The following is an 18,450-nucleotide window of genomic DNA, read 5'->3' on the forward strand; positions in this document are numbered from 1 at the left end:
CTACGAAGCTGCAAAAACAGAGCACACGCACTGTTGCCGACCAGGCGTGAGCTAAGTGTACACCTCAGAATAGAGCAGAGGGGATTATGCAAGAACAATACTGTAGCTAAAGGCTTAGTTTCACTCATTTTGGAGAGAAAAGAGAGCGGCACTGCCCTAGAGCACGGGCAGTATGGCAATGTTATGCTAATTACTGTGAGTGTTAGTCTTAATGTGTCACGCAGCCCACCTTGCCAACAGAAACAACGAGGACAGATGAAGATACTGTAACCAGGAAATATAAGCATAACTTTAAACTGCTCATCTTTCTGCTACTATATTTTATTTTTGCTGCTTGAAAATGTGCAAAGTAGAGAATGTTCTGGTTGTTCTGAGGTTACTGACAACAACTACTTAATACCATGTATTGTATTTCAGAAGCAAGTCTCACCATTCGCCAGCCATATTGGTATTATCTCTTGTGTGGGCAGTTTTATTTAAGGAAATGTCTACATTAACTTTGATTTCAATGGTCACCAGGACATTAAAAATACTGACCAGTGGTACCTCTCAGCCTCCTAGTAGATCCATGCATGGTATCAATTTCAAAATCCTACATTGCCTTGTTCTCAAGTTATTGCATTCACAAGGTTTTCCTACCTCCTTAACGTCAAGGTCACTGAGAGTCAAACTTGTCCAAGAGTTTTAGTAGACACACCTATGGTATCAATTTGAAACTCTCATTCACAAACTTGGGTGTCCATGTCGCCCGCCTGCAAGGCAGGGTGATGACAATACCCCAACAGCCTTTTACGGCTGAGGGATAAAAAAAACAAATGACTCGAATCTGATTTAAAGAAATAAAAGATGGTTCATTCTTTCCTCTGACCCTGATTTCTAAATTATCTTAGAGCAAACTTTCTCTTCTATAACCCCTGTGGTTCAGGTAAGGGAGGGATTACATGTCTGCTCGCCTCCACATCACGTAGATTTAATCAGATGTTGAACGTGAGGGTCCGTGCAGATCTCGGCGTGCCCGTGTGTGTTATTGTGACTGCGCACACTTCTCCGTGGAGAATTTATATTACAATGCACCAAGTACATATTTGCTCAAGGTGGCAGACTTCAAAGAAGTACAACAGGACTAATAACTACTCGGCCATCTGATCTCCAGCTCTTCTTGTCTGCAGCTGAGTAAAATTGAGGCCTTAGGCTGAAAAAGTATAACGGTGTAAAGTTCACTCTTTTACACTATATACGCTGACCGTGTAAAACACGGACGTAGCTTAAACCTGGATTTTATCTGAAGGCCACTGGATGGCGACAGCTGTAGTTGCTACACGTCTTCTGGTCCCATAAAAGTCTATGGGGAAAAGACTTTCTGACTTGACCTCAGTCAGAACTTTCCTGCTGAGTTTATGGCCTCAGTCACGCATTTATATCATACTAAAAAACACTGACGGCTGCTAATGCTACACTTCAGCCTTCTAGTAGATGTGGTATAAATTTGAAGATCCTCTGTAATTTCCGTCTTGACTTTTATTGGATTCAGAAGATTAAAAAAAAAAAAAAAAAAACAGAAAAAAAAACTCGACCTCTGACCTTGACCTTGAGGCTGAGGTCACTGTGATTCAAACTCGTCTAAGATTTTTAATAGAAACACTTGTGGTACGAATTTGAAAATCCTACATCGTCTTGTTCTCGTGCTCACAAAGTTGAGTGTCCACGTCGCTCTCCCGCCCAGCAGAGTGATGATAATACATGATTATGGCTGAGGGGTAATAAAAAAAAATAGCTGCCTTGGATAACGACTTGCGATTGACAAGTTGTTAGCCAATGAGCAAGCAGTTTCACAGTCAGACCCGCCCCTCTCATCATCTTTTACACCGTCTATGGCTAAATGAGAAACAACTGCACCCACTTCATGTGCGCTTTAAAATATCTTTGGTTATATGCCTAAACCATGACAAGAGAAACAGATTTATGAGTGGTCACTGAAAAATATAAAAAACAAAACAAAAAAAATTACTTGTTGCATTGCATCATACACAAACAGGAGCGAACACACCATTCAAGCCCAGCTTTCAAATAAATCCTTTCATTTTTAGCGAATGTGTGCCTGAACAGCCACAGTTGAACAGCTCTGCACCTTACACGCTGGTCCACAAGTTAGATCTGATGATATAACCATCCTATTCCTATTACTGTTGTTCACATACTGGAATGTTTGACTGTGATGCTTTGAAAGGTGCTGGTGTTCTACATCTTTTTCAGCAGCAAAAGAAAAAAGCTGTCACAACAGTGAGAGCATACGCTGACTTACAGAACCAGAACTAGTCGTGGACGCTTTGAACAACTCATCAGGTGGAGTGTGGCGAGGTAACAAACAACTGAACAAAAGGAGGACTGGCTGCCTTATTATCTGCTGAGGTATGTTTGAGATGATTTCAGATTTAGGTTAACCATTTACAAAAAGACAGGAACTATAAAATTGCTCATACAGCATATTATTTAAAAAACTAACAAAAAAAGATATAGATATTAACAGTGTGATGAGAAAGGCATTACAGATATGACTACAGTCTTCAGGTTTTAAAATGAAAGGTTACTGTTAAGCTGATGACTAGAAAGCTCTTTCAGACCTGTTTTGTTACATATTATGAGCTTAACTCTCTTTGTTCACTGCGCTGGCAGAGTTGGCATGTGCTCCATTGAATCAAATGGGATGTGAAGGACTGGGCATCCCGGGTCAGGGAATTTCCATTGCAAATAATTGCTGCTGAGCTGCTAAGGCAAGGCTTTCTTTTTGTTCGGCATTTAGACAAACATACAAACCGGGACTGCTTTCAGACGGTATTGTGTCGGCGTCAGAGGGACCCACACAGATGCGCACACAGGAAGATGCTGGATGTTCTCCCTCAAACTCAGACTGCATTGTAAAGTTTCCCATGAAGCATTGATTGACTGTTATTGGGTTGTTCAAACGCAGAATTCAATGTTTGTGTGCATGACAACACACATACACACACACTGAACATTGCTCAGGTAGGATTTTTTGGACACTTTTAATCATAATTTTAAGGTAATAGAAAAGTTCAGACATGCAGTGTTACCCTGCTACAGGTAAGTTTCAGCGGGGGTGGATCAGCATACTTTGACACCAGTTTCTATGCTGGATGCTTTTCCTAATACAACTCTCGTGTGGTTCTGTGTTTCCTAACTTTCTCGAACTGGGGATCTTTCATGCGTTAAGTGAATGTGTTAACCTCCACCCTATGAAACCACCGCAAATGAGGAAAATATTGTTTGAAAATCTGAAGTTTTTCCAGTTCCTAATAAATAATGCGAGTTTTCCTTGATTAAAGCTCATTTTGTTTTGGCTTTTTACTCTTTAGTATTCAACACTGTTTTTTCTCTCTCTTGCCAACACACACAGACACATATTACTTCTATTTTTGTTTCCCGATTGTGAAAAGCCTGTCATGCCGTGCACCACAGTTTTGTCATTTACTGATGCAATGTGGGGACAAATTAGAAGCACTTGGTTTAATGGGTAAGAGCTGTTTGCTGCTCCCTAACAACTGCAGAACTGTTGCCATGCAAAAACAAGTTGACATGAAATTATGGATAAATGAATCGTGCAGCACTTGGGTTACATTTCAGTCATTAGTATTTGCACCGATTTCACAACAGCAATATACATGGAAAATATCACGGGAATTGGCCAATTCTAAGTTCTTTGCTGAAGAAATATGGGAATAAGGAAATGCTAAAAAAATAAAGCAAAAAGTTAATATAAGTACTTTTAAGTCTGCACTATAGTGTAAAAAGTATTCCTTGATGTGAATATGAACTTGAGCGATGTCCCATTCTTGATATATAGGGTTTAATACGATGTTGGTCCACCCTTTACAACTGTAAAAGCTACAACTCTTCTAGGAAGGCTTTCCACAACGTTTAGAAGTGTTTATGGGAATTTTGGATCATTCTTCCAGAAGGGAATTTGTGTGGTCAGACACTGATGGTGAACAAGAACGCCTGGTTTGCAGCCTCTGCTCTCATTAATCTCAAATGTGTTCTATCAGCTGGAGATCAGGACTCTGTGCAGGCCAGGCAAGTTCTTCCATACCAAACTCGCTCCCTAAACTGTTCCCACAAAATTGGGGCCGTGAAATTATCCAAAATGTCTTGGTATGCTGAAGCATTAAGAGTTCCTTTCACTGAAACAAAGGGACCGAACCCAACTGCTAAAAAACAACCCCCCCTCCACCAACTTTACACTTGGCACAACGCAGCAAGAAAAGTACTGTTCTCCTGGCAACCACCAAACCCAGACTCGCCCATCAGATTGCGAGACGGAGAAGTGTGAGTCATCACTCCAAAGAACACATCTCCGTCACCACAACAACCGACACTTTGCATTGCATTTGGTGATGTAACGTTTGGATGATTGGTCATGAAAACAGATTCCTTGAAGCTCTGTACACGTTCTTAAGCTAATCTGAAGCCTACGTGAAATTTGGAGGTTTGTAGTGATTGACTCTGCAAAAAGTTGGCAGACCTCTGGGTCTACAACTTAGTGGATTAGTTGCTGAGATTCCCATCACTTCCACTTTGTTATAATACCACGAACGCTTGACTGTCCAATATTTAGTAACAACTGGACTATTTAGACACGACTGGACTTGTTGCACAGGTGGCATCCTATCACAGTACCATGCTGGACTTCACTGAGCTCCTGAGAACGACCCATTCTTTCACAAACGTTTGTAAGAGCAGTCTCCATGCCCAGGTGCTTGATTTTATCCACCTGTGGCCACAGAAGTGATTGGAACACCTGAATTCAATTATTTGGATGGGTGACTGAATATTTTTGGCAATATAGTGTCCTTTTCGTTTAGAGTTTACATTTCTGGATTTTAGCTCAGATCAAATAGTTCGTGTGTGTTTGTGCGCCCGCACGTTTGCAGAGTTAAATACAAGTCAGCTGCTGCCGCTCATGCCCCTTTGAGGATGAGGTCTTTGAACGCCAGACAAGAGCAGCAAATGAGAGCAGCACAAGCATATGCAGATGAACATGTGGAAGCTGACACAGATGTGAATGAGACATTCACTTTTTAACGTCTCTCATTTTACATAGAGCCTCAGCAGTATTAGCTGAGGTTTATGGAAATTTTTTATGCAATGCAAAGCACCGAGGAAAATGACTTGCAAAAGAAGTTTAAGATCAACATGTAGTTAGTATCCTGCATTAGTATATCCTAGGTCAGAAAAATAAAAAATAAAGAGCAATCCAACAGATGGAAGGGCATAAAGGCCACTGAGCTCACTCTTACAACCAACAGCTGAAGATTTTCTATTTGCTGTTAACTGAGAAATTTTAGCGCTAAAAGAGCCTTTTCTTCTTAAGGTGACTTAAGGTTCGACAGAGGGCCCAAGCGGGTCATGCTGTGAGGGTGGCTGAGGGCGTTGACTGTAAATGTGTGAATGAATCTTAAGGAAGTTCTGAGGGTGCGTTTGGCAGCACACATTGCATACATACTGATTTTTAAAATGTATTTCTCCATCAATTGAGCGTTTTTATGCTTTCACAGTATTTATATAGCACCTAGGCACAAGACACCTAAACAACACAACTTCCTACCATGTGCATCCTACATGAAACAATTGCTCTTCCCCCGCTTGAACGTTGCTTCTCATCCCTGCACTGAACAAAAACCACTCTGTATCGTACTGTGACATTTCAGGGGAACTGATAATTTGGTCTGCAGCTGCTACAGTGTTGCACACTTAACTTCAAAAGATACATCTTCTAACGGAAACATGGTCTGCACTTAAACTAAAATCAATTGTATCAGAGGATTACCATCTCCACTGAAGCATGTAATAACCAAAGGGTCGTATTATCATCATAACTCAACAAATCATAATCCGCCGCTGCACCTTTAATGGCTTTTAAAAGTATGTCAAAGTCCAAATTGTTGCCACCAGTTATGTATTTAATGACTGTGCCCCTCCACCGAAGTGCCAGTTATTCTGCCCAGCTTTGAATGCTCTATCCCCTGTTGGGTTGTAGCCTAGATTGAGATGTGCAAAAAGCCCGAGAACATTTGAGATTGATTCATGGCTATTTTTACTTGTCCTACTTGAAATAAATGGTTCAGATACTCACAGGAAGATGTCAGGCACTGAAAGGGCTTATTGAACTCATAAAAAAATATCACTGGAAAGCTAAATGGTGTTGGAAGAGGGTATGCTTCAGTGTAGAGGTTTCAAAGAGGGGGAAAAAAGCACCTTTTAATAGTAGAGAACAATAAGCTATCCTCTATCCATTAGCCTGTTACTGAAAGACTGCTGGTATTCTGACGGGTGAAAATGAAAACGTTGGAAAATGTTCATGCGCGCAAACGCACACACACAAACACACAACCAGAGGGCTTTAATAAAAGGTGTGGTGAAGAAGACGTCTCATGTGACCTTGCACCTTGACAAACTCAGTCCACACGTTAGCAGCGTTTCCAGCAGAAGCCACACACATGCAGAACTCCTCTCCACCAGAGCAAAAATTACTCCTCTTATTAAGACATAACTCTGGAGAGAACACAGGCCCTCAACAACACTCATTACCTTAGCATATAGCAAGCACGCCACTGTTCAGTGTTGCTGGCGCTACAATTATGTTAGCGCTGATGACTATCATCACAAGCATAATAAACGCTCTACAGGAACACTGGCATTATGGAAGATGGTTATGGGCTCTCCTGTGGAAATCTCTTGCCGCCATTGCCACTTCTCTGTTGCATAGAGTCACACACACCCTGCCTGCACACACACACACACAGGCTGAGTGTAAAGCTAAACTGTGTATCTGGTCTAGGTGCTATGAAAGGATTCAGTCACTTCACACACCAGCCATCTACTTGCTGTGACTGGCACAAGTGAGTAGGAACAAAGGAGTCACTGTGGCTGTCACACACACGCCTCGTTACACTCACCCTTTGCCCTGCCAGCTGTCTCTTCATCCCCTCCCACTGTCCCCCAGCTGTGGCTATACATCAAGCAAACCTCAATTCCACACGCAAACACACCCAGCATCTCCTGGGTGGCTTCAGGACCTGGTCTGACCAAAACACTCTCTTCCTCCCTGCTGCGTGGTCACTGCCTATCTGCCACACTGAATGACTGACTGACCGCACTGTTGGGGGGCACAATGTTTTTCGCCATCCACCAACGGTTCATCAGCGTCACACCACTGCACACACCCACAACAATGAACTCATGTGTGCCACGGAAAACATGGTGAGGCTTATTTTTGAGAATATTTTCCACATGAGGCAGTTTTTTTTTGTTGCTTTTAAAGTCTCCAAGATGCTTGTTATTGTTCTCTCTCTTGCCTGCTAGACTTATTTCCCCAGCCACTTAGGGCGTACTACGCCCTTTCACCACAATGCCCTCCCCCCTCTCCTGACAGTTGCCCCGTGCCCCACCACTGGGCTCACCCTTTAATTTGTTAACCCCCAAGCGTTGCCCTAAGCTTCCCACTCTCCACCCCCTTCCTATTATTTATTTACCCCCCCCACCCCACATCTTTTTTTAACCATATGCTACAACCATGCCCTCCCCTCAATATGTTTACCCAGTGACAGCCCTCAGCCTGGTCTGGTCAGTCACAAACCAGTGACAATGCCAGCTCAGCCTCCACCCTAGCAGTGCGGTGACTGGCCACGGCTAAAACACTTTCATCCTGTATGCATCCCCAGCCCAAGTCATACAAAAGCTATTCATTTGGGCTTCACCCATGCCCTATAATTGTCAAGCTATGTAGTAAAATTGAGGGGTGAGGGCTTTGCTTGTGGTACAGTGGCAGCAAAAGCAGAAATGAGGCTGAAGTCTTGCTATTTATAAACTGGGGCAAAGGATTCAGAGGTTCATGTTTGCCTTTTATGGGTTAATTGCTTGTAACCCACATTTTTGCGAAACAGAGACAGAAAAAGAAGGAAGAGGAAAGAGAGAAAGAAAAACACCAGTGGTGGGCATTCCACAGGCCAGGCTTTCATTGCTGTGGGTGTGATGTCATTGGAATGATGTAATCGGTGCATATCAAGCCCTCATACTGTACATCTTTTCACAGAGTGTCTGGAAACAGACACTGTTTGTTTCAGCTGGTCAGGCTGCCCTGCAATTCACACTGGAAGCAAATTAATATCTGATAACATTGGGCTGTGTAGTTCTGTCTGTGCTTTTTGACCTTTGTCTACGTACTTTCTGTCAACAGGAAAAGGATTGGTTTACACGTGGATATCGACAGGAAGTGGCTCACCTTGTACCTTCTGTTCAGATGAGGTTTGTGCTATATAGTAGCTATAAGAGCAAACCACAGTAGCTCTTCTTAACCCCAATGGGAAATCGCACTTTGCATGTAGCAAACCTTCACTGCTTTTACAGAGTGTCCTGCATCTGACAGTTCCCCTATTATTGTAAAACTGCCCTCGGTATTTCCTGTACCTTTCTTCTACTTTGCTGTCTGGGCTGGAAAATGCAGCTTGACAAGTCAAACATGCACACACACACACACACACACACACACACACACACCAAAAATACAAACACTGGGTGTTAAGCTTCCCCTCCAGACAACAAAAGAACAGACACAGCAACAAGCCCCGAAGGCAACATTAAACCCAGCTTGTCTGCCAATACAATACCCCTCTTCTTTCAATAGAGAGCCATGCTGTGACCAAGCGAGCTGAGCCTTATGTGTTATTCCTCACTTCGACATAGCAGGGTAAAAGATAAGGGCTGAGCACACAGTCGACGTGTGACATCCACAGGAAATGGAAAACTCTGATGTGTGGCCAGCACAGACCAGCCAGGGTGACACGGGGTAAGACAGGTGGTTTACAGATGGAGAATCTGAGCGAGCCACAAACGGCAGAAGAATCCCGAGCTCATCACAATGATTCAGCCGAGTGTGAGAGCAACAAAAAACACGGTGTTTATTCTCAGATGGCACGAAGAACTCGTGTCTATAGACACAACAGTGTGACTGGCAGAACTAACAAGAAGCAGAAACTCTGATAAGAACTAAACAGAAGACAAAATATTTGTCTCTGCCAAAGAAAACCATCTCCCACATGGGTGTCTTGACATAGGCATACTCTGCTTTTGACAATGATGCATTAATTTTGTTGTGAACTCAGCTGGCACTCTTATGCTGTACTAATTACTCAGCTCACGAGGCAAGAAAGAGACACACAGAGGCGTTTTTCACACGTATTTCTGATCAACTTAACAAACCTGGGCAGTTACGTAAAACTAATATGTCTTTCATAGTTCACTGAGGTGGGATGAGGCAAGTTTGGACCAAGCATCCATTAGCTTTCCGTCTTAACAGCCTCCACTAGTATCTGCTCAGCTCAGCCTTTATGGTTTTCCATTAGGTGTTACTACCTGGTACCAGGTACCTTTTTAGTGCCTACTCGTCCGGGGTTACAAGCTAGCTGAGTTAAGCTGAAAATGTGACATCGTCAGACTGCGTGCCACTGATTGGCCAAAGATTGTCATCACTGGATGAGTCACAATAGTGACTCCTTAACATGAATTAAAGCCGGCATCTTTGAAACCTGCAATGAGGGAAATAGCTACACACAAAACAACACTGTGGTTCAAGGATGAGGCGTAGACGTTTTGCAGCAGAAATACCATCAATGTCCTCTACTGTTGTGTTTGTGTCACATACAAATGACGACACGAGACTTTTGGCAATAATGACCCCACGCACATTGAGGCGGTACTCAACTGTAATAGAAAACTGCCCAAAGAAAGTAGAGTCAAATTGAACCGAGCCAAGGTACTATTGGAAAAGAGGTAAAAGAGCTTCACCATCTGACCTGATGCTCTTTGACAGCTCGACATCCCCCTGAGCGAGGCTTTGGGAGGCCTTCTTTTCGCTGTGGCTGTTTTCCAGATCAAATACCCTGCTTGAGATTTTTTCTTCCTTCTAACAAGCGATAACGTTGCCATCAGGGTGTGACAACTAATTATGGTTTGTTGTTTTCCCGGCTGCTTAGAGCCAACAGAAACTCACCTCAGGCTGCTACTGAGCTGTACAGTGGCAGCAAGAGAGATGACCAATGAGGCTTGGAGCAATGATGCCCTGACGAATGCTGCTGCTGCTGGTCAGTGTGTGGGTAGTGAGGGTCAGAGACTGGGCAATATGAATATGTGGAGCTGTATAAATGGAGAAAACATGACGATAGAAGATAAAGACGAGTCAGAAACACTGACAAGAATGCTAGAAAAAGAGGAGGAATTAAAGTCTTTAGGCCAATACATCGTCTTCATTTGCGTAGCTCTCCACCTACATGCAGGATAGAGAGTGGGATGACACACATTTAACCAACACAAAGGCTATGGAGATGCACTTGCATGAAGTCCTGCAGTGAAAAGTTCAAGTAGTAATTGGGTAAAGGGTTGGCCTGAACTGGAAAGACATCAGTCTTACCAGAGTTCACCAAAAGGAGGAAGCAAAAAAACAAAGTCTGATTACCCATATGGAAAAGAAATAGTAAAAACTTATATGACTTAACTCATGAAAGTGGCCACTTTCATGAGTAAATCATATAAGGCTTACATGATTTACTCATGAAAGTGGCCACTTTCACATTACTTTCATATATTGTTTTAGTAAGTATCCAAAACATACAAGTTTCATTATATAATTCTTCAAGGGATCTTATATCTGTTTTTACTCTTGTATGCTTTTCATACAAGTTTCACACAAGACAGATACAAACCTTATAAGTTTTATATATATCTTTTCCATATGGGTACCCCTCCTCTGCTGAAGCAGAGATAAAGGACTACCACAAACATGAGCAATAGTGGCCTTTGTTTGTAGCTTTTCCACATATTTTTTAAACTGGTCCCGAGTACCAGCAAACTGCTTGAACAGGCAGATGTGCATCTGCAAAGCCCAGCCCAGCTCTAAATCAGAACCACTCTTTAAAAGAGCGACATAAAGATTGGGTATCCAAGGGATGCAACCACGAGAGGGTGAAATATCAGAATGCTCTGCTTCTCGTACGCTCTTGCGCGTTTTGATTTATTCAGAGAGCCAGAAGCAGCTCCAATATAAAGCAACATATCTTCAATCCAGCGCTTGTAGTTCCCGGGCCTGGAGAGAACGAGCGAGCTGGTGACCTTGGTATATTACGAGAGGCCCTCCACTCCTACATCTAATCTGTAGATGTAGCCTTGACTTGTCTAATAGAAAACACTCCTGCTGCACTGACATCAGAGGCGTCAAGCCAGAAAGGGATAAAATTCACAATCTCAGCCCATACATTAATTATACTGTTCATTTAGCCAAGCGTTATCGCACCGTTCCCCTCACCTCTATTCTCACATTAACAGAAATAACCAGAAATGAAAAAGCTCGCAGCAGCAACAAGAAATATAGCAAGCACCCAGAAAGGCTAATACCTGAAAATGTGTTCATATTTGTGTGTTAAGGCTTGTGAGGCATAAACACCATTAAAAAACTGCAGCTACTCATTTTAACAGTATTGTCCTCTTTTTTTTTTGCTTTCCTTCAAAGCATTAAATTAAGTCTTAACAGAGTTGCTTTTAACCAATACATAAATCAAAGAAAATTCAGACTTTATAATAATTGCTCAAATTTACTTTTAGAAACAGAAGAACAATGAAGACAGATAAACCCACAAAAACACAACAACACTGGAGATGAAGGGTGAAATAGGTTTGCGGGTTTCTCACCTCAACTGTAATTCACTCTTCTACAAAAATGCAAGATTTTTAAAGACCATTTTTGGGTAATTCCTTCAAGCAAGCTCTGCTGGATTTACAGAGAGTTCCCAAAGAAAACCAAGAGAGCCTAAAGCTCTTGTTAAATTTACTGAGGGACTCGTGAGGACTTCTCGGGACTTTGCTACCTTCTATCTCATCCAATAACTGCCGAGCTTAAAACGTGCAGCCCTGAAAAGCCGTTTTCCAACATGCCCTTAAACTTTTAACAACGTCACTTGACAAGCGGCACATGTGAGAATATTAAACGGTCTTTAACGTGCCAGCTTCTTAGGACGAAGTCTGTGTGACATGTAATTGCACCCTTGTGAGAACAGCACGGGTGAGCGGGCGTCCTTCCTCATGCACACTCTGTCCAGGTAGCGCTCGTCCCTTTAAACCACAGTACTTCCACTAGTGGGAATCCCTCTGAAATGGTCATTTTATGGAGTTAAAGTGTAAAAATGGCTGAAGTAAAAAGTAGAATAATAGAAAACTTTGGTTTCTATCATTTTACTAAAAAAAAACTCTACTTATTGCAGCACATAACACTCTCAGACCCAGTAAAGGACCGTTTAAAGAACTGTTAAACTCTATGCAGCAGAACTTAATGTTTTCCTTACATTACTTTACCTTAATAATAACTCGCACCAGCACCAACAATGAAACAGAAGGGCCACAGTCAGTCTGGTCAGAAATTTGGGTTTGTTACGCTGCATGTGGAGTAGCATGGAGCCACTAGTCTCAAGCAGACAGAGGTCTAAGAGGTTTGATACCAACCGAGTATCTAAATAATCCTCAGATTCCACGCAGCTCCCTCTGTATCCAAAAGGCCTTTATTTATGCTTCCCCCCCCCACTTACGTAATAGTTCTCCAAAACCAACGCTGACATTTGCAACTGGTGGGGCTCCACTTTAAAGAGTTTACATCAGATGAAAGTCAAATAAATGCATCAATAATTTTTCGTTATTTTAGTACGATGAAGTGTTTGCCTTTTATGTGCAAGGCAAACAAGTTCATAAAAGTCTCTCTCTCGACTTCCACAAATCTAACATCAAAAGGATAATAAAAAATCAAAAGCACAGTTCGGGGAGAGCAGGGCTGAAAACTAGGGCACTTCCATCAATTCACGCTCACTTAAGATCCAAGTGGACAAGACACTTAGGGGCACGTTTAAGAACCTAAATCCTCGAGTTTTTATCACTGAGAACAAGAAATGCACTTCTTAGCTTGGTAACGGTCTTTATTTTTTTAGTGGATAATAGTTTTTTTAACCATTAGGCAGGTCAAATTAGTGAGTAGTGGGAGCTATAATTAGTTTACAACATAATAAAACCTGGTTGAAGCACCTGGGTCATACTGACACACGAGCGGCTGTGAAAATGACACAGGCAAGCAGTGGAGAGAAATAAAAACTGACGCAGCAGAGAATTTTGCAAATCTTTGCAGCACACGTGCCATAATTCATGCACCGAGTGATGCTGAAAACACAAAGCACGTGAGCACGATCCAACTACAGCAGGGACTAATGCCTACTCACAGTCAGGCCATCTGAAAAAGTGGCCAGCTATAAATGTAAAATCATCTCGAGCCTCTCGCACAGCTAAGTGGGGATATAGTAGACAGAGAGGCTATCTATTCATTTATCCTACTGGGTCAGTAGGCTCTAAGCCTGAGAGCCTCTTAGCTAAGAGATGCTAAATACCACAAACACAGAGCAAGAGAGCTGGCTAACCTCTCACTCAGTATTTACAGAGCTCTGCGGCAGAACCACGGCTGGAATGCAGCGGGCAGAGCAAGCATACAGAGGGATCCGTATGAGTTTCTGGGTCATCTAGGGCCGCTTCGTGTCGCATGAAGTCTAGACTTGGACCGAAAAATTCACCAATGGATGGTCTACGCTTAAACTGATTCATATTCTGAGAATGGATGGGCTCGGTGCCCGAGGAGCAGGATATGTATAGTTACACAAGCCCAACCAAGGTTAAGGGTCAAAACGTACCCACGAGCATGTTGCCTTATGCAACCGCCAAGACATCACGGTTTGTGGTAAAAAACAATAAGACTCTCCATCAGTTTTTTCTCATTTACTCTCATCGAGTTGTTCGGCTCTGAACTTAGCCCGAAGCAACAATCAGTAAAGTAAAGAGCAGAACATGGCAGCAGTACCGATGAGATCTCTTCTCACCCATCTATGTGTGATTGGCTGTCTGGCACTTCCCCACTGCACCTTCAGTACCTACGTACTGTTTTAATTAACTTCATACCACAGGGAGCAATTATGCAAGGCAACATTCAACTAATTTGGAACTGCAAATTAATCTCCCCTGAAGCTGTACAATGACAGGCCTATCTATGACCAGTGGAAGCAAGGATAACAGCAAGGATCTCTTTTTAAAGAGACTTTTTGTTTTAATAATAATGTTAAACGTCTATTAAAAAGGCATAGAAAGTTGTGAAGCTTTTTTAAGCTCAGTTCATATTTCACAACCACGCTAATATGTTTTTGCTCTAAAACACATGACTTTTACTGTGTTTACGCAATCCTGCATTTCAGAACTCCCAAAACTGAGACTTTTGGAAATGCTACTTCCTTTGTTTCAGTTTGAGAACTCCAGGATAGAGTTTTACTGGCGTCACACAGAAGCAGAGAGTATTTGGACAGAATGACAGAGACCGATGGGGTCTTAATAGTCAGTTTGTGTCCTGCATTTTCACGAGTTCACTGTACCTGAATGGCAGCTCACTGTAATAGACCGAGATTGCTTTTGAACAGGTGCTAAAAGCACTCTTGGGATAAAGATCGCTTCAGTTTTAAAAGCGTTGTTTTAGGAACAACTTGCATTTACGTGTTTGCAGCTTAAGATGAACAAGCAGTAAGCTCGGGATACATCAGGGAGAAAACAATTTACATACCTCGGCTTCCCTTGGGGAGCAACAACAGAGAGTGAAAAAGTAAATGGGGGGGGGGGGGGGGGGGGTGCAACGTGAGAGTGCGCAGCTGAGAGGAAACTGCAAGAGACGGATTGCATGTGTGAGAAAGGAAGCATAAGCGAGGGAGCAAGCTAATAAGAAAAAGGCGAGGGGGGGGGGGGGGGGGGGGGGGGTTGTCAGACGTGAGGAGTAGGAAATTAACAGGGTTGCACTTGAGGAGGTGGTGAGAAGATGCCAAACAGTAGGGAGCGTCAAATGGGTACAGAGAAGGATCTCACATGTGATGCGAGTCAAAGAGGCGAGGGCAGGCACCCATCCTCTCCCCAAATGCCTCTCCATCTCAGCCTCTGTGTACTAATCTGATTTCCTGGATTATATTTCGGGATTAAAAAAAAAAAAAGGCCCAAGTACTCAATTTTAATTCCATCAGTTTGTTTGGTGAGTCACTGCTGCCGCATTTCATCATCCAACTTTGTTTTGCTCTTGTGTTGCAACACTCCATTTCTGCTGCTGATTTTTAAAACCCTGCAGAGCTAAAGAAATATTTACTCGGCGAGGGGAGCTAACAAGAAATGAAGGTTTGCTGCAGCTGATAAAAACTTAAGCACACGAGTCCCTTGTGTGAACGTAAACCTAAAATATGACGCTGCTGGACTAACCTCACAGCCAGGGTGATGGGGCTACAGGTAGCGCTCTGTTCCCCAGTATGGCTCATGAATGGCCTTCTTTGAGTGGTAAAGCTGTGCCAGACCTCTGCTGAAAATCTCTAACTCACAGTCGTAAGAAGTCACGGGGTGCACATATAGGACAAAAGTGCAAAAAATGCATACAATAATATTCTTATGGACATTAATACTGGAAAAACGACTCCACTGAATCCCTTCTGGTCAAGTTCTGCATCTCCAGTGTAACGACTGCGTGTGTCCCAGTGCTTTTGCTTCTAGGCTACAATCTCACCATGACACGATGATGCCAACATGCTTGCGGTTCCATCACAACAGGGACGTCTTTGGCGGCTAACGGGGCGTATAAACGAGCTCTCACTCTGCCAGAAGTTGCCCAGAGGAGCAGAGGGTCCGAACGCAGACAACAGCGCAGACCCAGGGCTGCACGATGACTGATGCGACGAGGACAGCGCCGAGACACGCTGAGCTGTCTGCTGTTGAGGTCTTTTTAGAACAGCTACAGATTGAAGTGAGGTGGTTACAAAAGTGGGATTCGTGGCATCAAATTGGTAGATTTTCTCATCTTCAGCATGGATTCCATCCACCTCATCTTATCTCACAAGTTTAAAGCAATTGTCAGGGAAGCATTATGGAGCTGTTTCTCGTTTCACTGCGGGGAAAACAGTGCGATGGATTTGTTGCTGCACATTGGAATCAAGTCACAGCGATCCTGTTACAGGGTTTTTTTCAGATTTAACACCCATTACACCCCTTTAGCCTATGGATTCTGAGTCTGTTTTTCACTGATTTCTACCTATTCGTCGTGTACTCTCAATCACAGCATGAGGCGTTGAGATAATAATCACTCCAATCCACACATATCTGCTTATGCATTTATAGAATCTGCAGACAAGAGACAAGATTTCAGTGCCAGAAGCTTTTTCTTTTTTTGGGTTTGACTGCAAACAGTAAACAATCTGTAGGGAGAACTAAACAATAAATACATGCACCGGAAGAATCAAAGTCACAAAATCATCAGCTCTCCTTTGATTGGCATTTAGGCTTTTAATTACTTTGAGTAATGCATTTGGATCCGTTATTAGATTATGACCGCCGCACACAACAGGAAGCTTTGGGCCCAATACGTCCAGATATCCGCCGGCTACGCTGGAAGAACATTTGATATCATATTTTAATGAAATCAAAATTGATATACATCTCACATTAGCTGATCTACTCCACAGTCTTTCCTCGTAAGAGCAATTTGGAGACGTAATGCTTGGGAATGATGCACCCAGCCCCCGTGTTGTTTATCTACAATATTAACATACTTTCTGCGGTAATGAAGAAGAAGAGGGGGCTACTTAGGGCCAAATCTTTGCAAACAGAGGTCTAATGTGGTCTAACGTCTTGTTTCTTGCCACAGGAGTAAGGCAGATAAACAAAGCAGAAGGTTATTAAATCAGCAATGATGAAAAACTGATTAACTACTGTCTTTCTACCCAAAGAGATTGGATATCCAGCCAGTGCAAGGGGAGGAGATTCTTCTTCTTCTTCTTCATTTTTTTTATTTTTATTTTTTTTATTTGAGGGACAAGACTAATCAGAAGTTTGGGAAACAGCACTCAATAAAACGCATTGATTTGAGGGGGGAGGTCAGGTGAAAACCCACCGGAAGTGAAAAGAGAGAAGTGAAGAAGACCGCTTTAAAGGGTGTGAGTGAAGCTCATGTTGGTATCGCAGGTTCTGATCCGTTTTGAGGATAGCAGAGAGCTTCTGCATGAATCAGAGGCTGTCCGGCTTCTTCTCTCCCTCCTCTTGCCTAATCACAGGCCCGCGGTGTGGCCAGCGTGCAGGGTTGGAGTTACACACGGCGCACAATTAAAGCAGCTCTTTAATTAGGGGGGGAGAAAACGTACAGCTTTTTCTTCTTCTTCTTTTTTTTGTTGTTGCATTTAGCCATCAGCAGCATGCACTTCCATCACACAAGCCGGGAAAAGCAGAGACCTCTGCTGCTTCTTGGCTGTATATCTGCAGCAAACACGCAACTTGCAGCATTGCTGTGCACTTGTTTCAAAAAAGGGGAAAACAAGAAACTAAACCGAGGACAAAGCCTGGATTTACTGGCACTTTCATTTATGCATCGCAGTTCAACGTGCATGTTAGAGAGAGAGAGCAGTGATGCTTAAAAAAAAGAAAAAAGAAAATCAGAAAGAGCATGTCAATAAAATAACAGCGCCCGGAGCCGCTGTGAGGCCACCGAAAACAAAGTAGCGACAGGCAGGAGGAGAGAGCCGTGAGCGCAGGCACACTCGCTGCCTCGCTCCGGTGTAACGCACAGACACTCGGGCACGCCGTGGCGAGAGCGCAGCGAGCACACAAAAACACTGCGAGCCACCCCCCAGGAACATTTAGCGCCACAACGCGAAGGAAGTGAGACGGAATTTCAGCAACAACAACATTTCTGCAGGAAGAAGGAAACGAGGCTTTCACCAACCTGACGACGCGAGGACGCTTCTTCCACTAAAAGGTCCGGAGTTGTGTGTTGTGAGTGAGAGAGAGAGTGTGTGTGTGTCCGTGTGTGTGAGAGCGTGTCACTCACTGGTGTTTCCTCTCCCTCTCTCTCTCTCTCTCTCTCTCTCTCTCTCTCTCCCTCCTCTGCCGTAGAGATAGTGCTGATGTTTCCACTTCCTCTTTTCTTCTGCCGTCTGCTGGCTGGCTTGTGTTGCCAAACAGAGGATGCACGAATGCACGACAGCAGCAGAACTCAAGCAGTCACTGGTTAACAGGAGGAAGGGGACTTTTTAGTAATTATTTATTTTTTTACAGGATGGAAAATCGTCATTTCACTATTTTAGCCCCAAAGCTCAGCTCGGTTTGGTAAATAACAGTTTTAAGTCCAGTGCCAACATACAGAAAGGGAAATGAAAACTTTCTTCTTGTTTTACAGAGTATTTCTGAGTGGAAACCTTCACTCTGTAAAAGTAATCCTCTCCTCACCCCCCCTGTCAATTTATTTACCTAAACATGTAGTGAGGGAGTGTGTGGTGACAGTGGTGTGTATGG

The 18,450-nt window shown here is 43.1% G+C and overlaps 1 protein-coding gene across 2 annotated transcripts in view; it reads right to left on the bottom strand.

Moving 5' to 3' along the window:
• Positions 1-18,038, bottom strand: part of elmo1 (engulfment and cell motility 1 (ced-12 homolog, C. elegans)) — a 110,570-nt gene extending 92,532 nt beyond the window's left edge. For both annotated transcript variants that reach the window (XM_085395207.1, XM_085395205.1), the window contains exon 1: positions 17,882-18,038. The gene's annotated coding sequence lies outside the window, so the exon portion shown is untranslated. The remainder of the gene's footprint in view (positions 1-17,881) is intronic.
• Between the last annotated feature and the right edge of the window lie 412 nt (positions 18,039-18,450).

Source organism: Rhamphochromis longiceps, linkage group LG22 (genome assembly GCF_057381845.1).
Source record: "Rhamphochromis longiceps isolate RC_006_pf linkage group LG22, R_longiceps_female_GT1.1, whole genome shotgun sequence".
NCBI lineage: Eukaryota > Metazoa > Chordata > Actinopteri > Cichliformes > Cichlidae > Rhamphochromis > Rhamphochromis longiceps.